The following is a 6,178-nucleotide window of genomic DNA, read 5'->3' as shown; positions in this document are numbered from 1 at the left end:
ACTTTTGGAAAGTCCAGTTCCAAAATAAATAGGGGATGGGAGGGGGGAGAGGGAAGGGGGAGAAAAACGGTATTCATATTACATTAAACTGATAGAGAGGGTGCAAATTTTTCTTAAGTACCCATTGTTTGGTTGGATGTGTTGTCTTTTGTCAATTTTACTAAATCAGAAATATTTCATTTCCTTGTGTCCCAATAAGTGATGCAAAATCTATACTATGGACTAGAAGCCCCATTAATAATTTTTGTAAATTAGTGAGTAATAAGTGGACATATTCCTGATAAATCCAAAATTCACATTGATTTAAGTATGCAAGGAACAAAAAATAGAAAAAACAATATCTTAATATTATGACCTTCAAAAACAATGAAGAATATAGGACTGGCCCCAATTATCCCCCAAAATGAAAAGCAAGTATAATGTGTCACAAAATATACTCCATCCCTTTCATTAGACAGGTGTAAATTAATTTTAGTTATTTTGGATTCAGAGGGCTTAACCAAAATGTAATTTGGTACAGAATGTTGACCAATATTTGCATTCACAAGCTAGGACTGGAGTACAATAATTTTCTGAACACTGCGCAAACATGTGGGAAGACAAAACACAAAGGGCTAGAGCCACTATGGAATCTGGGTTGTTGAAAGAAAGAGAAAGAGAATGAAAAAGTGAGCGAGAGGGAGAGAGACTCTTTGTATATGATGGGAGATTCCGACTGGTGTTGATAAGACTTGAAAGTCTACAACATTTCCTAAGGTTCAGAAATATTTTGAGTAAAACTGATTTATGCTTTTCATTGATATTGTGTAATGTTCATGGCTCTGATGTGAAATTGCTGGCTTTCAATGACTTTTAATACGAATATCGTATGCCCTAAAGCTGAGAACTAGGGTGTGTGAACATGCATAGACCAAAATTGAAGAAAATAATCACAAAGCCTTTATCTTGACATCTCTGCAAGTACACCAATGTACAGGGTTGGGAGTAGACTGGGGAAATGCAAAAGGACACCAATTTTTCCCTTCATGGTGTAAGAGCTAATCTTGTTCTTAGCATGCAATAGTATTGTGTGTGTAGTACACTTGGGCTATGTCTAGACTGCAGGCTTCTTTCGAAAGAGCCTCTTTCAAAAGATCGCGTCTAGACTGCAGGCGGATCTTTCGAAAGAGAAATTCGCTTTTTCAAAAGAGAGCACCCAGCGAGTCTGGATGCTCTCTTTCAAAGATGGCATCTTTACATTGAAGAACGCCTTCTTTCGAAAGAGGAACTTTCGAAAGAAGGCGTTCTTCCTCGTAAATTGAGGTTTACCGCCATCGAAAGAAAAGCCGCGTTCTTCGAAATAATTTCGAAAGAACGCGGCTTGAGTCTGGACGCAGGGGAAGTTTTTTCGGGAAAAGGCTACTTTTCCCGAAAAAACCCCTGAGTCTGGACACGGCCTTGGGGTAGGTCTAAACAGCAGGGCTAAAGTCGAATTAAGCTATGCAACTTCAGCTATGTCAATTGCATAGCTTAAGTTAAAATAGTTTAATTCAGTTTTTGGTGCTGTCTATACAGCAGAAAGTTGAAGGAAGAACACTCTTCCTTTGACTTCCCTTACTCCTCATGAAATGAGGGTTACCATGAGTTGGAAGAAGTCCTCCAGATAAACATTATTTTGAAATAAAGGCTTATAGTATAGACACACACTATGTTATTTCAGAATAACCGAAGTTATTCCAAAATAACACTGCTGTGTAAACGTTCCTGTGATTGGGTGTGGTCACAGAAGACCCCCTGGCTTCCCAGAGTGCCGACAAGGCCACTGCCACTTGCCTTCCTGCTCTCTGGGGCTTCTCACCACCCGGTCCTGCTGGGCCAGCTTCGCTGGTCTCCCCCAGCCAAGGCACAGAGCTGAGATCAATGCTCCTTCTCCCCACCCCAAGGAGCAGCATAGATGCTGAATCGCTTTAGGTCTAGAGAAAATGCAGTTTAGGGCCCAGCTTCCTGGGATACGACTACCCAAATGGGATCAGAACACCCAGGCTATGTCTATACTATGAGTCTTCTCAGCAAAAAATATGCAAATGTGGGATTCATTTGCATGAGTTGTGATCTCATTTGAATATTTTCTGCCAATCCATTTTTTTGCTAGGGTTTTTGTGCAAAACCAAGCAGAGTGGATATTTCCTTTTTGTGAAAAAAACCCTTTTTCTGCAAGATCTGTAAACCTTTTTTGAGGCATAAGGATCTTACGGGAAAAGGGGTTTTTGCACAAAAAGGAAACATCCACAGTGCTTGCTTTTGCGCAAAAGCTAGCGAAAAAACAGATCAGCAGAAAATATGCAAATGAGATTATGACTCATGCAAATGAGTCCCTCATTTTCATATTTTTTGCCGAGAAAACTCATAGAGTAGACGTAACCCAAATGAATTATTTAGATAAGCTCCCTTTAACGAAAGGGAGAATGTACACACTGATTGCCCCCCGCAGGTAACAACTATTTACACTGGGCTTGATGGAAAATAAAAGTGATTTTATTAAGTACAAGCAGTAGGATTTAAGTGGTAATAAGTGAGAACAGTCAGAGCAAAGTAGATTACAAAGTCAAAATAATAGAAAATACTTAGCTAATTCTACACTAAAACCTCAGTACAAACTCATTACCCTAAAACTACTTCTTTTCCAGCTAAGCTTTCCAAACCAGGAAAGTTTCCTTTTCTCTTGGGTATTTGGTTCATTCCCCTGGGTGAGCCAGACAAAGACAAAGCCTGCCTGTTAGGTTCCTCTTTTTTTTTTTTTTTTTTTTAAGATTACCACTTTTGCGTGGAGAATTACCTGGCTAGTTGCGGTGGACATGTGACTTCCCCAAACCAACCACTGCTAAGGCTTAGAGGACAAAGGAGATTGTTTACAGATGGCCATCTACACATTGAAGGTAACACTCTTGATGGCTTTTATTTGCACATTAAAACCTCAAACCATTCTATACTCTATATCTCTAACTTTACACACAAGAATGATACATACACCCAAATAGATAAACAGATCCAGCAGATTAAGACATTAAGATTGATAGCACATATGAGGCAATTTGTCCAAAGCATCCTTGAGGTATGCATATTTGTGTTCATGAACCCATTTCATAAAGCATGGGAATAGTACTTCATAGTACCCTTAATGTTTCTTAGGGATACACTATAATTTGAGATATATGTACAGCTCCAAATGATATTTCTTTTAACATTTTGATTCACTGAACATTTTGAAAATTTTCAGATTTGGTTCAGCCCCAAACCTTTTTTAAATGTTTCAGAATTTCCAGCGAACAAACAAATTAAAAAATCTATTATTCCCACAACTTGTATAAAAGACCACTTATAAGGCAGCTAAAAATCAGACTCACCATCAGAGAATGAAAGAACTGCAGGAGATAGTGAACACTATCAGCAGCAGGATCTCAATAAGGGCTTGTCTGTACTACGGAGAAGATTGACCTTCTGGAGGTCTATCTTTTAGTGTTTGATTTAGCAGGGCTAGTGTAGACCCCTAAATCAAATGCTGAGGGCAGACCGCACTGGTGTGTGTACTCCTCATTATGTGAGGAATAAGGGAAGCCAGTGGGAGCATGTGCTTCTCTCAGTCTCCTCCAGTATAGAGCTATGGTGTTTTGGCTTAAGGTAAGCTAAATCCAGCTATATATTTTGCGTAACTGAATGGCATACAGTTAAGACAACCTGCCTGATCTAGTGTAGACCAGACCTAATGGAGGAGTAGCAGCTGTAAAGAAACAGACAGAGGACTGGATCTTGCATGTGCTGGACACTCTGACCACAATTCAGATAAAGCAGCATTTTCCAAACTATGGGCTGTGGCCCGGTACCAGGCCGCGGGAAAAAAATACTGGGCCTCAGCATGGCTGCTGGGAGGGGAGAAGAGCGAGGCGGGCTGGGAGGTGTGTGTGTGTGTGTGGGGGGGGGAACCAGCCACTGGGAAGCAGGGTTGGGGGCAGCAGGGGCTGGGAGGTGTGTGTGTGTGGGGGGGGGGGGAACCAGCCACTGGGAAGCAGGGTTGGGGGCAGCAGGGCTGTCCCGCAGAGATGGGGGGGGGGGAATGACGGCGGGTGCCCAGCAGAAGCAGGGTTAGGTGTAGCGGGGCTGTCTGGTGGAGATTGGGGAGGGCGGGTGGCAGAACCAAGGCTGACCAGGGTGCGGGGGGGGGGCTGCCCGGGTGATATTGGGAGGAGGAGGACTGGAGAACCACCCTCTGGAAGCAGGGCTGGACGGTAGCAGTGGGCTGGCCAGGGGACGGGGCAGGGGAGCGGGGGCCTGGACGGGGGAGGTCGGGAGAAGAAGGGTGGGAGAACAAGCTGCCGGAAGCAGGGCTGGAGAGGGGCAGCGGGGTTGGTGGGGGGGTTGTCGGGGGAGCGGGGCTGACTGTTGGAGATCAGTGGGAGATGGGGGGGGAACCGGCCGCCGGAAGCAGGGCTGGATGGGGGCAGCAGGGCTGGACTGGGGAGATCAGGAGGAGAAGGGGGAGGAAGCGGGAATGACCCAGGCATATGCCACACAAGTGAGTCCAGCCCCTGGGATTCCATTTTGCACCCCCCTATGCCCTCCTTCAAGTAGTTGCGAACTGCCTGGCTGGTAGACACACTCACGCACCTTTAGCACATCTACCAGCCAGGCAGTTCGCAGCTACAGACTGATACACCTAATCATAATAAAACTTACCTAATTAGAAAGTACTGGACATAAATGATCTGGAGAAGGGGGTAAGCAGTGAGGGTATGTCTACACTACCACCCTAGTTCGAACTAGGGTGGTAATGTAGGCAACCGGAGTTGCAAATGAAGCCCGGGATTTGAATTTCCCGGGCTTCATTTGCATAAAGCCGGGGGCCGCCATTTTTAAATGTCCAGTAGTGCGGACTCCGTGCCGCGCGGCTACACTCTGCACAGACTAGGTAGTTCGGACTAGGCTTCCTAGTCCGAACTACCATTACTCCTCGTGAAGCCTAGTCCGAACTAGGAAGCCTAGTCTGAACTACCTAGTCCGTGCGGTGTATAGCCGCACGGCACGGAGTCCGCACTAGTGGACATTTAAAAATGGCGGCACCCGGCTTTATGCAAATGAAGCTCAGGAAATTCAAATCCCGGGCTTCATTTGCAACTCCGGTTGCCTACATTACCATCCTAGTTCGAACTAGGGTGGTAGTGTAGACATACCCTGAGGTAGTAAAGTTTGCAGATGATACAAAACTGTTTAGGATAGTCAAGACAGAAGCAGACTGTGAGGGACTCCAAGATGATCTCACCAAACTCAGTGATTGAGCAGCAAAATGGCAAATGAAATTTAATGTGGATAAGTGTAAAGTAATGCACATTGGGAAAAATAACCCCAACTATACGTACAGTATGATGGGGGCTAATTTGGCTATGACAAATCAGGAAAGAGATCTTGGAGTTATCGTGGACAGTTGTCTGAAAACTTCCACGCAGTGTGCAGCGGCAGTCAAAAAGGCAAATAGGATGCTAGGAATTATTAGGAAAGGGATAGAAAATAAGACAGAATATCTTACTGCCCCTGTATAAAACTATGGTACTCCCGCATATGGAATATTGTGTACAGATGTGGTCTCCTCACCTCAAAAAAGATATTTTGGCCTTGGAAAGGGTTCAGAAAAGGGCAACTAAAATGATTAGGGGTTTGGAACGGGTCCCATATGAGGAGAGGTTAAAGCGACTGGGACTTTTCACTTTAGAAAAAAGGAGACTGAGGGGGGATATGATAGAGGTCTATAAAATCATGAGTGGTGTGGAGAGGACCGATAAAGAAAAGTTATTTATTAGTTCCCTAAATAGAAGAACTAGAGGTCACCAAATGAAATTAATGGGTAGCAGGTTTAAAACGAATAAAAGAAAGTTCTTCACACAGCGTGTGGTCAACCTGTGGAACTCCTTGCCAGAGGAGACTGTGAAGGCTAGGACTATAATAGAGTTTAAAGAGAAGCTAGATAATTTCATGGAGGTTAGGTCCATAAAAGGCTATTAGCCAGGGGATAAAATGGTGTCCTTGGCCTCTGTTTGTCAGAGGCTGGAGAGGGATGGCAGGAGACAAATCGCTTGATCATTGTCTTCGGTCCACCCTCTCTGGGGCACCTGGTGCTGGCCACTGTCAGTAGACAGGATACTGGGCTAGA

Source organism: Pelodiscus sinensis, chromosome 3 (genome assembly GCF_049634645.1).
Source record: "Pelodiscus sinensis isolate JC-2024 chromosome 3, ASM4963464v1, whole genome shotgun sequence".
NCBI classification, from domain to species: domain Eukaryota; kingdom Metazoa; phylum Chordata; order Testudines; family Trionychidae; genus Pelodiscus; species Pelodiscus sinensis.
The sequence above is the reverse complement of the archived record's forward strand: the minus strand, read 5'-3'. Positions refer to the sequence as shown.